Genomic DNA, 20,923 nt, shown 5'->3' with positions numbered 1-20,923 from the left:
TTTTTAGGGATGCCTTAGATTTAACAAATAAAGCTTTGATAGGCAACACTGAGAAGGACCTTGGAAAGATTTTTTAAGAACGCCTTATATTTAATAAATAAGGCTTTAAGGAAAGCTGAGAACGGCCTTAGAAGAATTTTTTAGGAATGCTTAAAATTTTACGAAATAACGCTTTAATATGGAATTGATTGATGTGGGCCTTTTAAAGGATCATTTAAAGATGCTTTATATATACAAAATTAAGTTTTCTTACAGAGAATTAATAAAATCTGAAGTGTGTAATAAAATTGTCATAGTTTAGTATTGTTTTAGTATGTATGCTCTATCTGGTTCTTTGAAAAGTTTTTTTAATTATACCGCAATTAAAAATTTGAATTTTATTAGTTTTATTAGTTGCTACATTCATTAGTCTTTTCCAAGGATTTTTCTAATATTGTCTTTGTTTTGAAATATAACAAACTTTAATGAAAACAGTAGCAGGATTTTTACGTATGGGAATGCTATGTTCTATTATAAAGTATACTATATTTTTAAAATAACAAGTTTTTGTTATATATTAACAAGGTTATAAAGAAATAAAGAAATCACAGTCTAAATTTCTTGGAATGAAAAGAACGGATATTCTTATTCAAGCAATAATAAAAATATTTCCTTATAAGACCCTATTAATATTGCCTTATTAGGCGCTGTTGATATTGCCTTATAAGGATTCGTTAAATCATTTGTCATACATCTTCAGTCAGGGCTCTTGTCTTTCTATCCCTACTATAAGGCCCGATTAATGTTAGAGAAAAATAATCAGGCTCTTACCAGAGCCCTATTAATTTTTTACACGGGATTTTATATAATAATTCAACACGATGCGACCCGATTGAGACATTGTAAGGAGTGAACAATTTATTTTTAATAAAGCCAGTAAGCAAATTGACTGCAAATTGCAGCAAATTCGACTAAAGACACATAGCTATTTGCGTCCGCACTCAGCTCCTGCTTTGGCGTCAAGGCTCAGTGCCGGGTAACTTGCAGCAAATTTGCAGCAAAAACCACATAAACCTTGCTGTGCATAACGTAGCGCTAAATGTTATCCCGCGCGGTTTTTGCTGCAAGTTGCCCGGCAGCAAGCTCTGTTGCATATTTGACGGTAGTTTGACAACAAAATTTGATAACACAGATCCTGCTTCAAATTTGTTACTTATCTGCCATCAAAATTGATGGCAGAATTTGATAGTAAACTTTGCTCGAAATTTGCTCGCGCAGGTTTGACTATCCGGGAAATTGATCTGTCACAGCTGCGCTAGGTTTACACAGGGGGAACAGCTGGCGCGTGATTTCATTAAATGCGTATCGCTAAATTCGCCGAAAGGACCAGCCTTTTTCGAGAGAGTAAACAAAAAAATACATATATGCATGTAAAAAAATATATATACACATACACATACACATATTTACATATCTAATTAATATGCTCATGTGGAAATGCGTCGCCAAGTGCATCATCGCCATGTGCGAATACAAATAACACGAACTGCGCACTGCTGCGTCGCGGAGAATATAAATTTAATTACTATACACATCCGAACACGTCCGCGCATATGTCTGCCGCGTGTAGACGTGTTTCAGGCTGTCCCGATAATATAAATAACCCCGAGAAACCATTTATTTTCGTTCACTTTCAATGGCGCATAACTATCAATGTTTCGACATTTTTCCGTTAAAGAGAACTCGTTATTTTGGTTAGTTTGCTAATGACAAATGAAGTCGATTGTTATTTAAAAATGATATGTATGTGTGTGTGTGTGTGTGTGTGTGTGTGCGCGCATTCTCACGTGCGGTTGATGAGCTTTCGTCTGGAAGCAATACGAACAGCACATATGAATTCTCACCTCGACAATCGTCCTAATTTATTTAATTAGGCTAGAGTGATTTTTACGAGCGTTATTAACTAAAATTAACCACTTATTATTATTCAACGGAAATATTATATGTAAATGTTTTCCCAATCGCAGACAATATTCACCTTAATTAAACCCTAATCATACATAGATTCACCTTAATTAAATCTTCATTACATACAGATTCAGTCCAAATATCGGACCAACTGATCGACCGACCGACCGACCGACCGACCGACCGATCGATTGAATAATTATAAACGTCAATCCGCAAATCGATGAACAAAACGAAGGTCATCGATTCGCGTTCTGCTCGTTCGATCTTGGCCGACAAGAGATGATCGGATGAGAAACATTGCCGGAAACGGATCGAGTTCTCGAATTCTCGTGTCCGGAAAATAAAATCAAAATTTTCATACTTTGGAGTCAAAGCAATGAACGAGTGCGACGAGATTTACTGTAAACTCGTGAGAAGCAGAAGGCGAGATGGAAACGGAGAAAGCGATACAAGAGAAAATAAGTACGACAATCACGTGTTTCTCGCCGCAGTGGCGGATTCAGCATATAAATAAAATGATCTGGGCAATTGTTCAGGACCAATGTGTATTCCTCGCAACGTTTCGAATTATTTCTCGACAATCATTAAAAAGCGAACGCGTACCCTGTGACTGTTAAATTTTCTCAATTTTTTAGCATATTCACGTCTGACATTATTACTGTTTTTCCTACTATTGTGTACAATTATTGATTAAAGTCGTTATATTGAATACCGCGCGCGCGACACGTTAATTCACACAAGTTTCCATTTATTCCATCTCGGGGTTCCCGAAACGTCCGATTCGCCACTGCAATTCCACCCGTCGTTGTCACCGAATGGAGATCCATCTGCTGCCGTTTATTTCTTTCCGCGGCCAGGCGAGACAGTCTATCTTCCTTTCTCTCATTCTTTTCGTCTTGCCTGCTTCCGCGTAGTAGCGTCCGCGAGGGCGGATCCCTCACGTCATCGTAATAGAAGTGCCATCTAAAAATGTTTTCCATCAGATCCCCTTCGTCCCTGTGTATCGCCGTTGCGCTCCTCTTTCTATGATTTTTACCGTGCCCGTGACTTTGCTATTCGTCACCTGATTCACCGCTTTGGTATTACAACATTCCGTCATCCGTGTAGCTCGCTCGGATTATTATGCTTCGTTGATGCTGGAATTCGCCATCTTAACCTGCAAAGCGAAATTTTCAGAAGCCCGAACTGCACAAAACGACAATTATATGTCACGATGTCAACTCGTGGAGAAAGTGAAACTACCATTTTTGAAGAGATATTTGAAGACTCTTATTTTTATCGACTTCTGCTTGCGTAATATATAAACAATATTTTCTTAGTGTATTATTTGCAAAAGGAATGCATATATTATTATAATATTGGTTAAAAAATGAAAACTTTGTCTATGACTTTTGAATGTATTTCATTTTCAAATATTTGACTATGATTCTCTTACAGCTGCTTCTAACTTACTCTATTTTTTTTTTTTAATTAATTAAGATAACCTTAAGATATGAATTTTTTCGATACTATACTATATAAGTTTCACTTTATTTTCAATTAATGTTTTTCCCAATTTTATCAAATTAAAAATAATCCCAATTTTATCATATTAAAAATAAAATCACGTAGCAATAAATGTATGCGCAAACTAAAACTACCAACGATTAATATGACATGTTTCTACCGGAGCGATCTAAATAGTTTTTTGAAAATATGTTATACAAGAACAAAAATGTTTATTTATTTCTCTTAATACTATTCAATGTCTATTAAAACTACAAAATGCATCGTTATATTAATTTTAGTAAATTTAATAGTTTCAGTAATTTCGTTCATAAAATTTATTTGAGTAATTTCTTATAAAAAGTTTCTTATATAAAATATTTATAAAATGTTACAAAACAGTTTTGACTATTCGTTGATTCCAATGTTAAGCATGAAAATATAAAACGTTGAAATTAAGACCTCGAAAATAAACATCCGCATGATATTCTGATTTCTTAGCGAAATGGAATATTTACTTAATATCCCGCATCTCATATCTCGCGCCAAATATCTCTCATGGCGGTTGGCTGAAATAATAAAAAGATAGGAAATGATCGATTGAGAGGGATGACGACAATTGGAAGCTCAAATTACACGTCGGCGAGTGAAACGATGGGAAGGAAAGGTCACTTTTGCTCTTTGTACCAAGCTTTCGCGGAAGACCACGCACAGGCCTTATCTTCTGCGTAACTGCGTAACTGTGATGACCGAACGTCATTTGCATCTAGTGAAGCGTCTGACCGAACGATCTACTTGCTCTCCGTCCGGCCATATAGCGCCCGTATCTACTGGCTTCGCACTCGACCGCACGCTGTTCGCATGCACTCGTGTTACATCCGATCGAAAGCCGTTCGAATTTATCTCGTTTACATTTATCATTTAATCTTTCGCACTCGTAGCTACTCTCGGTTGCCGGAGCTAAAAGAATATTAAATATTTCAGTTATTTTCAAAAAAGTTATATAATTAAAACATATAAAAAATTGTGACGAAATCTTACAGAAATTAAAAGTTAAGTCTATTTCCTTTTAGTATTTTGCGTAAGGAACATGTAAAAAGAATTTATTACAATCTGATACGCCGAATACAAATTGTCGCCAGTATCAAGAGTTAATATATACATATCAACTGACAATATAAACATGGAAAAATTCTCTTTCTTCTCATAATAAAAAAAAATATCTACAAAAAATATCTCATCAAGATAACTTGCAATCACTGCATACACTGCAGTATAATATCTTAATGATACTTAATATAAACTATGGTTATAAAAAATAATTAATATAGTATATTAATGTCCGTTTTTTTGGAAAAATTGCAGAGATATCACAAATTACATGAAAATTATCCGCTTCCTCAATATAATATTGCTATATAATATAATCCTAATATAATCCTCAATATATACACCAATATTCACAAATTTGTTGTCAGGCTAGCTGAACTGTAGCCAATCAAACAGGAAAATACTATCTCAACAATTAAGATTATTAATAACAGCGTTAGATGTTAACGAATGAAACAACCAAAATCCAAATAATCAAACATCCAGTTTCAAATCGTAATTATGTAATGTAAAGATTGTCTCGATCAATTATTTTGATTTGATTGATTATTGATTTATACACTGAATGATAAGACTGGAATAATAAGAAATGGATTCGACATAAATCGAGTGAAAATGCCATTGCAAAAGTTTGAATATTGCCATATCTTTGCTTGCCAGACAGAAGAAAATAATTTTTTGTGGCGAATTGTAACTGGAGATGAAAAGTGGATTTATTTTGATAATTCAATACGATAAAAATCATGATCTGATCCAGGACAACCATTAACATCGACACCAAAATAAAACATTCACAAGTCACAAAGCAATGCTCTGTATTTGGTGGGATATGAAAGGTGTAATGTACTATGAGCTTTTGAAACCGAATGTTACTATCAGGCCAATCAAGCGGCCGTGATTTTCTCGGACGATACATTAGAGCGGATCGGTGGGCGGTGCAGGAAGGAAAAGAGGATTTATCGTCGAGACTTCGTAGTATCTTTCTAATTCCTAATAGCGGCCTAATAGCGGCATAAATTCAATTCGGGTGTTTCCGCGAGCGTTTTACCCTGCTAATATTTCTTTTTACGCTGACCATGCTGCCATTCCACCGTCAACGAGTGTTTTATACCGCATTCCGTTATATCACGGACGATGAGGCGAAAGGAGAACGAATCTTTGGTGTTAAGTTTCCGTCTACATGAGAATGTTGAAGCGCGTCGAGCGACCAAAGGAGACACACAGTTCGGGCAAGCATATCCCTCTTGTATCTGTTTAAGAGTCTGTTTAATTTCTTTTAATACACGCGCATAAATAATGCCTGTGAATTGCATTGGCACAATACCGAGTCGTAAACGTCGTACTTACGTTGTTCAGCGCTTTTGTAAATGATGTTGCGTCACCGGTTGCTTGACGCTTCCCAGACCGGCAATTATGGTCCCATCTCCGGTTCTCCGCTTCCAACGTTGAAAGAGCAAGACAGCGACGAAGGTACGGCTCTTTAAACGCGGGGAGTTTCGCTATTACCACTTGTCTCTGCTAGGGATCCATTTATTCCATGTGGAACCGGCGAAATCGAATCTGTTTGCCTCGCAGAAATTTTGCTTACAACATCCCCAAAAATAATATTATATTCGCTAACGAGTCGTAATACGTACGTTAAGAAATGTTCTCTCTACGCAATATTCACGTCTCTTTGTTGTATGTAAATTGGCAGTCTTACGGCATGGAGATACATTGAATCGTTGGCTATAGATAATTCTAAAATTCCACGAGCGTATGAGGTAACCTAATAATATGTCGGATGGCCCACGTAAAGTGAGACAACCCAAAAAAAATTGCCTAAAAATATTTGTCGCATCAAAAAGTTGTTTACGAAAAGATTTCGTGTATTCGAGGGGTCTTCCTAACTATATAAATAAAAATTCGCTTCCGCTTCCCTTTGAAGAACATCTTTAAGTTGTATCATTTTATATTTTTGCGTTCGTAATTCAGTTCATGCACCACAAAACGTTATCCTTAACTTACTTGTCGCGTGATTTGCAAAATAAATTTGTGAAACACCTATTACCTCAAACGCGATGGGCGCTGAAATTATTAGGAGGGCGATTCTCATGATTTCAATTTTACGTTAACGTAAATCGCTTCGCACGCAATACAAAGAATAAAAGCGCGAGACGTTCAGAACTAACGTCGCCAGACGTAGTACGTAACTCCAACATCGAAGACGCCGCGTTCATCCGTCGCATGTCAATAATCGATCATTACCGCCCTAACCCTCTCCCGCCGAAACGTGGTTCTCGTTACCTTTGGCAAATTTAACGGAAAGTTCAGTCTCGATTCGCAACCAGCGGAACCTCGATGACAGATAAATGCGTCCATTTGTGCAAACGCTACGCGTCGCGTCCTTGGTGGCTCGCGTTCGTTCTCGCCGAGAGGGTGGTTTTCCGGCAGCGCCCGCGCATCTCCCTACGAAGCCCCGCAGCGACGGGGTAGGTGGTTACCCCGTCGAAATGTGTCGGCCGAGGAGAGCTGCGCTCTCCTCGGATTCTCCCTTCAGTGCGACGCGCGACCTAACGCCGGTAGGACCGGCGCCACCCTCGCCCCCGTGTGAAGCTAAACGCGACCCGCAGAGCAGCCACGCGAGAAACCGGAAGCTCGGATCGGGATCGAACAAATCGAAAATCGCTGGTGACGGCGGGTAAAGGAGTCGGAGCGAGCCGACAAAAGAATCGACGAGATGATCGAGGAGAGACCATCGATACTTAACTCGGGTGGTACTTAGCAAGGCTTCCTTCTTATTAGAAGAGGAGGAAAGAGAGGGAGGAAGGGTCGACAGAGCGAAGGGAACCACCGCCGCGAAGGAGGAAATTGACGAGGCAAGATTTCCGCGGCCGAGAATAGTCCGAGGATAGTCCGTTACTGTCTCGATTTACGAAAAGGGAGCAGTGCCAGGAAAGCGAAGCTCGGGACGAGATCAGATATCGCGATGTGAGCCGAGAATAAACCCTTCGGTTTCACGGACGGGATGTGAGACAATCGAGGATCAGGTTAATCTTCGCAAGAAGCGAGTAGGCTCATGGCGGGAAGTAACGCTGAGAGGTAGAAGACGCGCGCGTAAATACGCGCGTAAATGCCCGAAGCGGCTGCTTCGAAAAACAGATTTGTGGCGGTTTGGCAGGGAGAAGCACAAATTTGAGAAGGAAGTCTCGTCGTGACAGAAATTCGCAATCCCGAATGATGTCGCTGTCCACGAAAGTCGAAGGTAACTTTTCCTTAGGTATTTTTCGTATGAGCGCGCCTGATTCACGGCATCGGGGAAGAAAATCGAGTCTCGCATAGTTAGCCAGGAAAATACTCGTTGAGAAATGACTAATGACCAATGAAAAATTAACGAACAATGACGTCGAAATGTTTCTCATATTCTTCGCCATATTTTCTGAGATACTTTAATGCCCTTATATTTTCAATGAAATTTTAGTAATTGGACGTCAATTTTCTCCAATTTTATTCTTTAACATGAAATATCTTATATATATATGAATATATGTGTGCGCGCGTGTGTGTGTGTGTTCATTTTCACTTTTACGTGACATTACAGTACATTATTTTTATAATCTTTCGGTTAAAGCCCACCAATAATTCACTCGACTTGCATCAATTCTTAAATATTCATGCATTTCTCCTTATTATGTAAAAGTTTGTTTATTTATTGGCTCATTATTTTTACGAATATTCAATGTGAAACAAGTGTTTCTGGATTTACAGCAAACGTTAATATTCATTGTAAGTATTCGGTAATTATCCAAGATATTAACAGCAATCAACATAGTGTTTACCAAGCCAGTAAAAGTTACGAATTATAACAAATCACAAATTAATCAAAATAAATAATCAACATTATTTTAATATATAATCAGCATATATATGAAGTACCGATGTTTGATGTTGTTTACCTGAGATAATGAGTAAGAGAGAGAGAGAGAGAGAGAGAGAGAGATTATGAAAGTATTATAAATCATGAAAACACCGATCGTTTTTAGCAAATTTACATAAAAAACACTATTACTTTATCATTTATATCGCTGTTTGGATGATCAATTTTTTTTTTAACATTCACGTTACTCATGCGTTTTCAATTATATCTTATCTCTATATTGCTGTTATACCTATTACGTTCGGTACACGAGCACGGGAAGATAACGAGAAAAAAAAGTAAAACATTCTCTGTGCAGCGGTCAGTACGGAGGGAAAATATAGTTTTATGGTCTCCCATTTACATTTTGTACAACAACTTTATCAATAATCATCGTTTTAAATCGAAAATAACGATTATATATTTGTCAAAATTTATTATTTAATCGATTATTATTATTGTTATTAATATTATTATTATTATTAGTCATTGTATATTCAAAATTATGTAATGTTTATTGCTTACCTTATTTATAAAAATGTGACGATATTGCAAAATGTGTCGAAGAGGAACAAAAGTGATAATGTGGTCCTGCACCAAAGTAATTCAACTTCGAAAATTGGTTTTGGTTGAAAAAGCGCAATGTTTTGTTAGAAATTTATATATTTATTCGAAATAGTCTCCTAGAATTGTTTTTATAAAACGGAAATCTCTTCCACGTATAGGTTGCTGTATAGGTCGATATTAAAAATCTACATGTAACGTGAACTATAGATTAGTAGTAAAGCTACATGTACACATCCACATACACACACACGTACATATAATCGATTTATGCAGTAACTACTTCGATATAATATAAAAACCTCGAGAAGAAGACCGTATTACCAGCACGCTTAAGGATGTCACCACATTAGCAAAATGCCATGCTATTGTTTAATTTTGCATAACTCGAAATGTATACAGCCGAACAAAAAGTTAAATAACGAACAGAACACTCAAGTGTACATGTATTTGTATGATAATTCAACCAATTTTAAGAGGACCCAAATTTAAGAGGAATGTGAGGAAGTTTGTATGATTAAATAGCATTAAAATGTACCTTGAAAATATTTCGAAATGCTCGAAAGTAAAAACGCGTTGTAACAAATATCGGCTATTGTGTATCGGCATATTAGCGCCACTGCGTAACGGCAGCCTACTAAATTAATGATTCGGCAGTAATCCCTAGAATCCGCCAAAGCTAATAGCGGAGATATTAAGAGGGACCGTTATGTATATATCTGCAAGGGCCATAATACCACCTTCTCGTCTAATTCGCCGCTCGTGCATTCTTACTTTCGTTGGCCCTTGGCCAACGAAACCTTCTCCACGATTGTCGATTTACGCGCCGAAAAGTTCAAATTGCAAAATCGATACGCGTCGCGGTCGGTCGCGGGCGACTATGATTTTGTTCTCTATATGGCCTCGTAAGCTTAAAGCGCATCGAGTAGAACCGAACGCAGGGGACAGGAAATAAAGCGAATACACATTTCGTTCAACTTTCCCGCTTGCGTACGGATTTTTTCGAATCGGCAGTTATCCGTTATTCGTACTAATTCGACGTGCGATAGCAGTAGCGCTCGTCGGACGAAACGACTCGGGCTGCGCTTCGCCGATAGCGTGGATTTCCTCTCCGCTCGAGGGTTGTTAATAATCGCACGCGAGTCGAGGCTTTCCGACATGGCGGATGTTTGAATATACGCGAGCGTTCGCGTAGAACTTGTTGAACCGGATAAAAAAATCCTCTCTCTATTTTGCAAACTATCGTGATAATCATCGAGATGTTAATGGAAAGAAATCAATTAATGAGTGCGCGCGGCGTGATGGGACCAGTTCTTTAGGTGAAGTTTCATCCCATATGAATTAATATTGACAATATCTTGGCGATGGTGGAAGAGACGTAATGTTAGGGCGCACGTCTTCACTGTCCAGCATTACCTCCGTCGTCCACCGTTGCCAAAAGACTGTCAGTAGGTTCCGACATTTTGGATTAAAACTTCGCCCAGATGTTCCGTGCTACCGCATCACGAGCACTCGTGCACCAATTTTCTTTCGTTAATGGCTTAATCATTATCGTGGTAGTTTACAAAATCGCAGAGAACTATTCTATTCCGTTTAACGAGTTTTACTGATATCGGTCTCGTTTCTTCCGCTGTAATATCGGCAAACTGGAGCCCGCATTCCACGTTTCCACCTTCTCAACGCTTCGTCCTATCTCACACGGAAATGTCACGCGGATATACCAACGACTCGATTATCGAATCCGCTCGACGACTCGGCTAGATTCTAACCTCGGAACAGGAACCTCGTGCGACCAAAGCGACTTTTCTGCGACTGAGGACACCCAGATAGGAATGAAACGTAGCTGTGTTTAACCATAAGGTAGTAAACCTACGTTTGACGTCGCTACATATATAACGTATATAACTCGTGTCTTCTGCTGGTCGTATAAATAAATGAGTTGACTAACGGTTAAACAAAAGAAATTAGGATATAAGAAATATCATATCTAAAATAAGTGTTCTAATTATGGACTACTTAAAGTTATAATAATTAATAATTTCTATGAATTTGTCGATCGGACATTACAAAAAATCATTAATACTGATATAAGCAATAAATATTATAGTTTTGAAGCAAAATAATTTGACGTTAAGTTAACTGATCCTAAGTTAAAAACATTTAATTAAAAACATTTATGCGTAAATATCAATTATGAATCAACAGATTATTTTGAGTCTTTATAAAGTGTCACACGATATCCCGTTCTTAGGTTAATAGAAAATATAAAGAAAGATAATATACGAGAGTAGACTGAAAAGTTTTGAGCCTGATATAGAAACAAGTGTTTTTTCGGTTAAATTCAGTCTTATTTTTTAACATAGTCTCCTTCTAAGTCGATTCACGTTTTCCAGCGATGCTCCAACCTCTTTAACTCGTCCAAATGGTACTTGGCGTCACGACGTTGAAGTTGGACGTTGAAGAGTTCTTCTGATGTTTGAAAATTGAAAATAGTCTTTATTTAAAAAAAAAACCACTTAATATAAATGTAAATACATATAAAAGATAAATTTGTGTTAAATATGACATGACATTATAAGAAAGTTGTTCTCCCCGAAAATTACGCACATATAACCATTCATACTGATGATAATTTCCACAGGACGTCCAAACACTTTGTGCCAAAAACTGACAGTGCATTTTCACTCTTCGGTATGTAGGAAAATAGAAAAAACAATAGTTTAATAACAATCGCGTCCCGGAACACTTTCGCTCTTCTCGAAAATTGTGCGCATACCACAACACTCAGACAGATTATAATTACTCCCGGCAGGCACAGCGCTCTGTGCCAAAAACTGACAATGCATTTTCACTCTCTGGCGTGTGGGAAAATAGAAAAAAAAAATAGTTTAATGGCAATCGCGTCCCGGAACGAAAGTGTGCTTACAGCACGCGGCGTATTCACCAGACATCGCTCCTACCGATTACCACTTGTTTCGGTCCATGCAATATACTTTGGCGTATCATGATACGCACTTCAAATCAATGGATAAGATCCGAAAATGGCTTGACGACTTTATCGTGTCCAAAGACACAACATTTTTCCGACACGGAATTCATCAGCTGCCTGAAAGACGGCTTAAAGTTACAGAAAACAACTTTGCGAATACTTTGATTGACAAATTTGCTTTACTTTCTTCTAAAATAAACCTTGAATTTAGCTGAAAAATTTGGATTATTTATTTATACACCTAATGTTTTTAGTATTATAGGCGAAGGTGTTCTCTTTAGAACCTACAAGTGACATTTGTGTGTTTTCTGCCATTTAGAGGCTCTAACTAAAGCTAAAGTGTCTATATAAATTAAACATACATTGATCTTTCAGAATCTACAGATGTTAGAAAGTTCAGTAAGGTAAGGCTTCAAAAGTAGGTTTAAAATTTCGACTCGGGTAGGAAGATAAGTTATAAGAGCACGAGATGACGATCGTAAACTTTTACGTGCAATGAAATATAAATCTAAAAGGACTTTTCTCGAGTGGAGAGAAATACTTCCAATATTTCTTCTAGTGTCCAGATATATAAGGATAAATAATGATACCAATTGATGAAACGATCGTCATTTAAAAACACAATCTTGCGATGAATATTCGATGCACGTAGCAGGGAAACATATAAGAGAACGAGTGCGATTTAATATAATCTTAAAATATTTGCTTAAAGAGAGAGAGAGAGAGAGAGAGAGAGAGAGAGAGAGAGAGAGAGAGAGAAAGGTGATACTATCCCAATATTTTTTCCGATATTCCGACGTGCGAAGGTAAATAATGAGATAGATCAATAAAGCAGTCACGATTTAAAAATTCAACCATCTCGCAACGAAGATTCGATGAGCGTGGGAAGAAAAGTTATAAGAGCGCGAGAGAATGATCGTCGAGAGATCTCCGCGTGCGATCCAATATATAATCCTAAAAGTTCCTTTCCAGGAGAGGCTCACTTCTTCAGTATTCTTCACTTGGTGCTCGAGTACATAAGCACAAATAATGATACGAATTGATAAAACGGTCGGGTCATTTAAAAATGCGATATTCCGCGAAGCTCGTTGTTGTATTTATATTTCGGCAGCGTTACAGGCCGTCGTTTGCGCGTCGATGAATGCTCGACACGCGACCCTGTCGCGATAACTCGAGAACTCGAGACAGTCTCGCGGTTACTTTGCTAACAATAAGGTAACAACTGCACAAAATCGTCTTTTCCAGTCGGCGCCGTTCTCATTGAGTTTCTCGAGCGTGAAGAGAACCGTTGATATTCTCGCAGCAGTCGCGATGAAGACTGCGAGAGAGACGACGGTATGAATGATACGATACGTCGACACGATGCAGTCGTGATCGACCTTCATTTCGCCAGCGGAAGGTACCGGATCACGCGCGCGGATCTCTCTTTCTCTCTCTCTCTCTCTCTCTCTCTCTCTCTCTCTCTCTCTCTCTCTCTCTCTCTCTCTCTCTGTGTCTCATAATTATCGATTGCGTCGACAGCTGTGCAGAAGGTCCGTGTTCCGTGTGCCGTCGTACGCGCGCGATTCCCAGTAATGCCGCGCTCAAATCACCGTGAAATTGATAGTCGGCTCAGGCGGACAACACGAACGAACGTTTGCCAAGCGGTACCAAGAGGATTCGAGATCGAACGCGTACAACCGACCGACTCTCAGCCAGCTGTAGTAGCTGTAGCTGGCCGGCATTTTACACGGCGTGGGGTGACGGGTCGATAGCAAGTTCGATCGAAGCGACGGTGCGGTTTCGCCACGGAAACTGCTAATTTATGCAGCAGTCTTGCCGTATACAGTCTTTCTCTACTGTCGACGTATTGTCCGCCGTGCTGTCGCGTCCCGAGTGTTAGACACGTTAACGGACGCTGCATTATCGCGCGATATCGCAGTCTTGTGTAAAAGTCACCCGTCGCTATTAAACCGCAAAAAACCGCTGTTACGCGAAATCCATTATTTTCCGAGTTTAGCGGAAGAAATATTGCACTGAGGGGGAAGATGCACGAGTAGGAAAAGTGACTAGCCAACTTTATCCAAAAGCTAATATTATTTAGCCGGTCTAGTTAAACCTTTCAGCTTGTTATTAACTCGTTATTGGTTGATTGTTCAGATCGTACAGTAGAGTCAATTTTGTGTTTTGGCAATTTGGTTATTACGTGTCAAATATGATAGAGTATACAGGGTGTCCCATTTTTATTTTTATGGTTTTGAGGAGGGCATAAGATGACGCCATTAGTTTGACATTGAATAGTTTCTTGAAGGTCACATGAAGGTTATCTTCAATTTCTTAAATGGAACTACCTACTTTTCATTACATATTCTTCTAGCTTACATCGAGAGTTCTCCAAAACCCTATACCTTTTCGTTAAGTACTTTTTAAGTTGTAAGGCAAGATCGTTGGACTTTCGGTCCAATTTTGACTATGACAACCACGTTTCGACCCGAAGTATTCCCTATTACCCAAGTATACCCACTACTCAAGTATACCCCGTTACATACGCACGTTAAAGAGCATCGATATTTTCTTAACGAATGTAATATTTTGAGCATTGTTACGAAAATTTTTAGTAGTCCTGTAATTATGGCTGATTATCCGCCAAACGAAATAGTCGACATGACTCGTATTTTGGGTGAGGCTGGAAATAATTACAGTGCAGCGGAAAGGCTGCAGTATGCTGAAAGGTATCCTAACATACGCCATCCGTGTAGAAAGACAATAAGAAAACTCACCGAGAGGGCACAGCAGGGCAGTTTAAAAGGACACGACAAAAATCTGGGTCAAGTGAGGTAAATTCATTGGTTGTCTTGAGTGCCGCTATATTGAATTCCTAAATTCCCACCAGACAAATAGAGAGACAACACGGCATATTGAAATCGACAGCAAATCGTATACTTAAAATAAATAGATTTCACCCCTACCATCTAACCCAAAAATTAGAACAGAGGGATTTCGAGCGACGCTTGCAATTTTGTAACTGGGCCTCAAATCAAATTCGAAGAAACCCACCTTTTTTCGCAGAGATGCTTTCTTCTGATAAAGCCACGTTCGGTAACAGAGGCGGCATTAATAGACATAATTATCATTATTACTCTGATCAAAATCCTCATTGGCAAAGGAGGCAAGAATTTCAAAGACAATGGTCTATTAACGTTTGGGCAGATATTCTTGGAAATGACATCATAGGCCCATACCTTTTTTAACAGAATCTAAACGCGCAATACTATTTAGCATTTCTTCAGAATGATCTGCCCAACCTTTTTGCGACATGTCAATAATGACTTGCTCAACCGAATGTGGTTTCAGCAGGATGGAGCACCAGCTCACAGGCCCCGAAATGTTACAAATTATTTAAATAATAGATTTAATAATAGATGAATTGGAATGGGTAGTCAGACTCATGAATGGCCACCAAAATCACCTGACTTAACCCCTCTCGATTTTTATACTTTTGGAGATACGTAAAAGAAAAAGTTTATGCGGAAGAGCCTACAACAGCGAAGGAACGTATTTGAGAGACATGTACGAACATAAACGCAGATGTCCTTCAAAAAGTGCGGGATGATTTTCGCCGTAGGTTGGACATTTGTATCCAAGTAAATGGCGGTTTTTTCATCAACAATAATTGTACATGCCTCGATCTTGCCTTGACCGGCCAGATCGTGCTTTCAATCTTGCTTTGACCGGCCGGATCGTGCTTTCGATCTTGCCTTGACCGGCCGGATCGTGCTTTCGATCTTGCCTTGACCGGCCGGATCGTGCTTTCGATCTTGCCTTATAACTTAAAAAGTATTCAACAAAAAGGTACTTAATTATAGGATTTTGGAAAGCTCTCGATGTAAGCTAGAAGAATATGTAATGAAAAGTAAATAGTTCCACTTAAGAAATGAAAGATGACCTTCATGTGACCTTCAAGAAACTATTCAATGTCAAACTAATGGCATCATCTTATGCCCTCCTCAAAACCATACAACTTTTGTCTGAAACATTGTTTTCTACAATCAAAAATAAAAAAGTTATTTATGGGGTGGGACATTAAAATGGGACACCCTGTGTAACATATAGAGTTTCAAAAATCTAATTTTACACACGTTGTATAATTATGAAATAAAATTCACGAAGTTCACAGCATACAACCCACAGAATTGTGAAAAAATAATCATGTATATGCATAATAATCATTTTATTAATTTTCAAACTTTGTCCCTGTTTGGAAAAAATCATTCTCGAACATGTCAACTGTCGCTTCTTCTTTGCGAATATCATTGTTTTAAATGTATCGTTTGCGAGATATTTTACAAATTAATATAAATAGCTCAATCATCTGAAAAAAAGCGTCTTATGAAATAATTTTATAAAATAACTATTTTTATTTAAATCAAGTAGTAACTCTTATCGAATTCATCAGCATATTCTTCATCTTCATCATCATCTTCATCATTTATATTCATTGTTTTTATCTTTAAAAGCATCATTAGCATTAATATACAGTTGACATTGCTTTTTTTTTTATAACTTCGGATATTTTCAGTGAGTGGCGGTCATTAACCCATTCTGGCAGAAAACGAAAATATGTACTTATATATTATATTTTAATGCGGTAAATATATTACTGTTATATAATTACATTTACCAAATAGGCCCATTAAATAATTGCCGAGTGATAGACGAATGTTTACTTTCCCTATCAGTAGCTGAATAATTAGCAATATTGGAGCCAAAAACTACAAGAAGGACATCCCGAATTAATATTTTCCAATCATAATCTGTATCATTTCATCTTAACGTATGTCTTCTTTGATTTAAATAAAAGTCAAAATTTATTGATATTCTTCTTGTAAAGTTATAAAAGATATCGAACCTTATACTAAAGTCTGATGTTTCAAAAATGTTATGCTATTAATAATTTATGTGACATTGATTGGAATAATGTCTATGAGAGTATACTTATAGATGAAGCAATAGATTTCCTTTATTAGCATTTGAACTTTGCAACCTATTCCTTTGCTCCTTGTTTACATTGTTGTTGTTTACATTGTTAGATCCTTGTACCCAGTTTGACTCTCGAAGGATTTCATTGCCCTTTCAAAGGCTAAGAAATTGGCTCACCAGACTTAAAATACCTAAACTATTCTTCTACTTGAACTGCTTAATTTTCGCCCTCAGGGTAAACTACGAAATTCTATCTGTTGCTTGCAAGTTTTCTTATACTACTGAGGACTCAGTTAATCCTATGAAAAAATAGTAATTTTTTTTTCTTTTGGGAATTTATCAACACAGTCCGAGTTTTAATTTATTATTAACAACTAAAACAGGAAAATTGAATCTATTTCTCGTTTAGAATTATATTTTTAAAACATTACACTTTTAATCCGAACCTTCGCAGATTTTCTAATCAGAACCCATAATTTTTTTAAGAAGTTGAAAATGGTCTCAATTAAATCGCAAGAACTTTTCCGCGTAAACATTTTTAACTTGTATCAACCGAAACTTCAAGAAATCGGACTAGGTCCCAATCGAATCTGAAAAAAATTTTTATGCGAGAATCGCTCGCGCAGATTGACGGCAACAGAGCCGGCAACGAGCCGGGGCAACGAGGTGCGCTTACTTTTATTTTATCGTGCATTTTATGCGATTCGGAGTTGATGTGCGCAACGTTCGTTCACTGGCGTTTCATGCGTCACCGGAATATCATCTGCACGAGGAAGCGTAGTCGAGGCCCAAGCGCTACAACGTTTATGACGACGTCGTGTGATATGCTCGTGTGCATGACGAACGCGATTTCATATCTGCCGGGACATATTCGCGAGCTCAGCTTGCGCTCCCGGAATTGTCGTAGTCGCAACTTTTACGGGAAACGACATGGCCGGCCACGTGCCCGCGCAATCCCCGCGCCTAATAGTTCATTGCGCCAAGGCGTGTGGAATGTCACATCATGCAATTCTACATTCACGGCTGATACGGTGCGAGAAATACGTCGTTGACATTCTTTTTCAATTCTCACAGACATATTCATGACATATATTTATGATAACAATATGAGGTATAACATTGCCTACATAATGGCGACAGAATAGTGAAACAATACGGCGATTCGTAAATTTTTGCGATTTAGCTGCCATTTTATAATAAAAATGACAATTTTGACAAATTTAGAAAATATATCCTTAAAGTACAACTATTTTGGCCACCGACGGTTGCGGAGAGAATTGAAATGTCCTGCTATGTCGATGTGAAGAAAAAATATTGAAAAGAAAAATGATTTCGATTTTTTCGTGTTATTTGACTTAAAAGCCGCCATAACTTTTTTGGACTTTATGTTACACAAATTCTGATAATGGATTCCGAAAGAGCGTAAAATTTTACGTAAGAAATGATACTTTTCAATTTTTTTTACATGTTTAACGTTGCAAATAAAGTCGCTGAAAATTATGTTAAAAATGCGCCCGTCTGGGCGTTAATTAAGGTTAAAAAGAGATATACTTTTAAAATATGAACAAGTAAATTGCCCGAGTCGTCATCGTCGATAATACACTCGTAATTATAATATTTCAGCATTTAATTTCAGTCGGAATTGCGCTAGAAATTTGCACGTTATCAAAACGTTATCAAAAGTATCTCGAATACTTTAATGATTTTCAAATATACGTTCGGAAGCGCATGTTCATCCTGGATGAAATTGCACTGCGACGGTCGAAGCGATGTAATCTGAAATAATCCGAATTAATACTTTTGCTCGCTGTATGCGTACAGCGCGCAGCGGCGCAGAAATATCTCAATATTACATTATTCCCATCACATAATATTCTCGTTAATATTTTCGCGAAATTGTTGCGAGCTTTCGTTACGAGTTAGATGTACGTATGTAATGCTAACCGAGACGAGGACAAAGCGTTCGATACGACAAGTTTCACAGGAGGTACGGTGATAAACGCGCGACGTTCCATATACTCTCATGTTGGAAGAAATCACAGTCGATCGTTCTGCGGAGAAATTGGTCACGGTGGACGTCGAGAGTCACGGAAGTTGATGCACGAATATTTCGCGGAAGAGAACAAGCCCGTCCGTCGAGGGAGTCTTCCATTATCCAAGCTTAAATTGTGTATTAATATTCTATAGGGACCAGTCCGTCCACTTGCTCATAGATCACTCCAAGATTTTAATCTACCGCGGTATTACAAATGACGTCAAACGCTCGGGCGATGAATCGAAACACAGGTAATATCGTTCGATACGTTGATATCATACCTACACGAACACGTCGTTTGTGTAGCCGCGATTCGCGTCCGCGTAACCTTCGAGTCGTGCCTTTGTTTCCACAATTCCATTTTTTATTCTCCGCCAAATATTTACTGCATATTTATTTATTAATAATAAATAATAAAAATATTTATTAACTTTTTTATTTATTATTTATCTGTTATATTTCTTATTTACTTGCTAATTTTCTTTTTTATTGATCATTAATTTTCTGATTAGATGTCGATTAAAAACAAACACGCGGATATATCTCGCGGGATCTTATGAATCAATAAGATCAAGCGCTGTGGATGGAACAATTTCGCCAGGTTGGTTTGTCATCTGGTTGTATCGTGCGAGCGGAATTAATGAAGAATTTTTCGCGGCTGTCCGATTACTCGTGACGCTAGAAACCTTAAAGTCAACGTCGATATTTCATGCTGCTGGCTCCCGGCGAAACTTGAAGAAATGGAGGCCGCAAGAGATTTGGAGAGCAAGAGAGAGAATGAAAGAAGGGGTGAGAGGGGAAAGGATGAAATGGAATTCCGCCGACCATAAAAAGTTAATTGCAAAATCTCTTCCCACTGCCTCCGTCCTTCCCTCCCTGGTGGAAACTTTCCATACCGGTTGGAATTAGATTCGGGTAGTGATGATCGATGAGACTGACTCACTCCGTGCGGAAGGAAAGGCGCGGATTCTCGAGAAAATCGATAGGAGCACGTGCGGCCAAATCGCTTGTCCGTCAAAGAGCGAGACTCCGGATGGACGTAAGAAACATGATCGTTGCAATTTTTCTAATGGCCATCGTTCAAAGCTCTTTAACTTCTTGCGAACGAGATATCACGAGCGATTTACAGTTCGTTTATCAATGCGATTAAACGGTGTTTGAGCGTTCGCGTCAGTGCACTTTACGTAACGCTCGTCGAATGTTTCTTTCATTTTGAAGGGATATACCCCACGTCAAATATCTCTTGAAATCTAGTTTTTCAAAATTCAAAATCTCGTTTTCCATAATCTTCACAGATTCAAGTTAGAAACATAATGCTTCAGATGTACGGTCCTAAATAGGAAAATCAGTTGTCCGATATTTTTTCCAATCTTCCTTTAACATTCGAATTTTATTTATTTTTTTTATTTTTTTTTCTCTAATATAATCCTTTTTTCTTCTAAAATGTCTCAAATTTGTGACCGAGTAACCTCATCGTGTAAATAAATTAATAAATTAATAATATACAACTTAAACTAGTACACAAAATTGATTTTGCTGGAAAGCTTAAATATTTAGGAATATAAAAAGATTCTCAGCTATGTATAATATTCTCTCGGAAATAACTGAAGTAATTTTAGCAATATATAATATACAGGATGTCCCATTTTACTGTCCCATCCCAAATAACTCTTCAGTATTCAGAAGAAGTTTCAAGGAAAATGATCTGAATAAAAGTTGTAGGGATTTAAGTTGTAAGGATAATTCATGTAAAATTGATTTGACTCTTAATAATTCCAATAATACTACAAGTTGAAAAAAAATTAATAATAATAATTGCAACAAGTGCAAAAAATTAATAATGATAATTATAACGTTAATAAGTTAAAATAAAATTAATAATGAGATTGATTATTACGTACAAGATGTAAGCACATGTTTTTTTTACGTATTGAGC

At 37.8% G+C, this 20,923-nt stretch overlaps 1 protein-coding gene across 3 annotated transcripts in view; it reads left to right on the top strand.

The window, feature by feature from the left end:
* LOC105188425 (pleckstrin homology domain-containing family G member 5) overlaps positions 1 to 20,923 on the top strand; it is a 103,655-nt gene that overhangs the window by 24,775 nt on the left and 57,957 nt on the right. The gene's annotated exons all lie outside the window — the stretch shown is intronic.

This window comes from Harpegnathos saltator, unplaced genomic scaffold, assembly GCF_003227715.2.
Source record: "Harpegnathos saltator strain DR-91 unplaced genomic scaffold, Hsal_v8.6 scaffold160, whole genome shotgun sequence".
NCBI lineage: Eukaryota > Metazoa > Arthropoda > Insecta > Hymenoptera > Formicidae > Harpegnathos > Harpegnathos saltator.
This window is presented reverse-complemented; position numbering and strand designations above follow the sequence as displayed.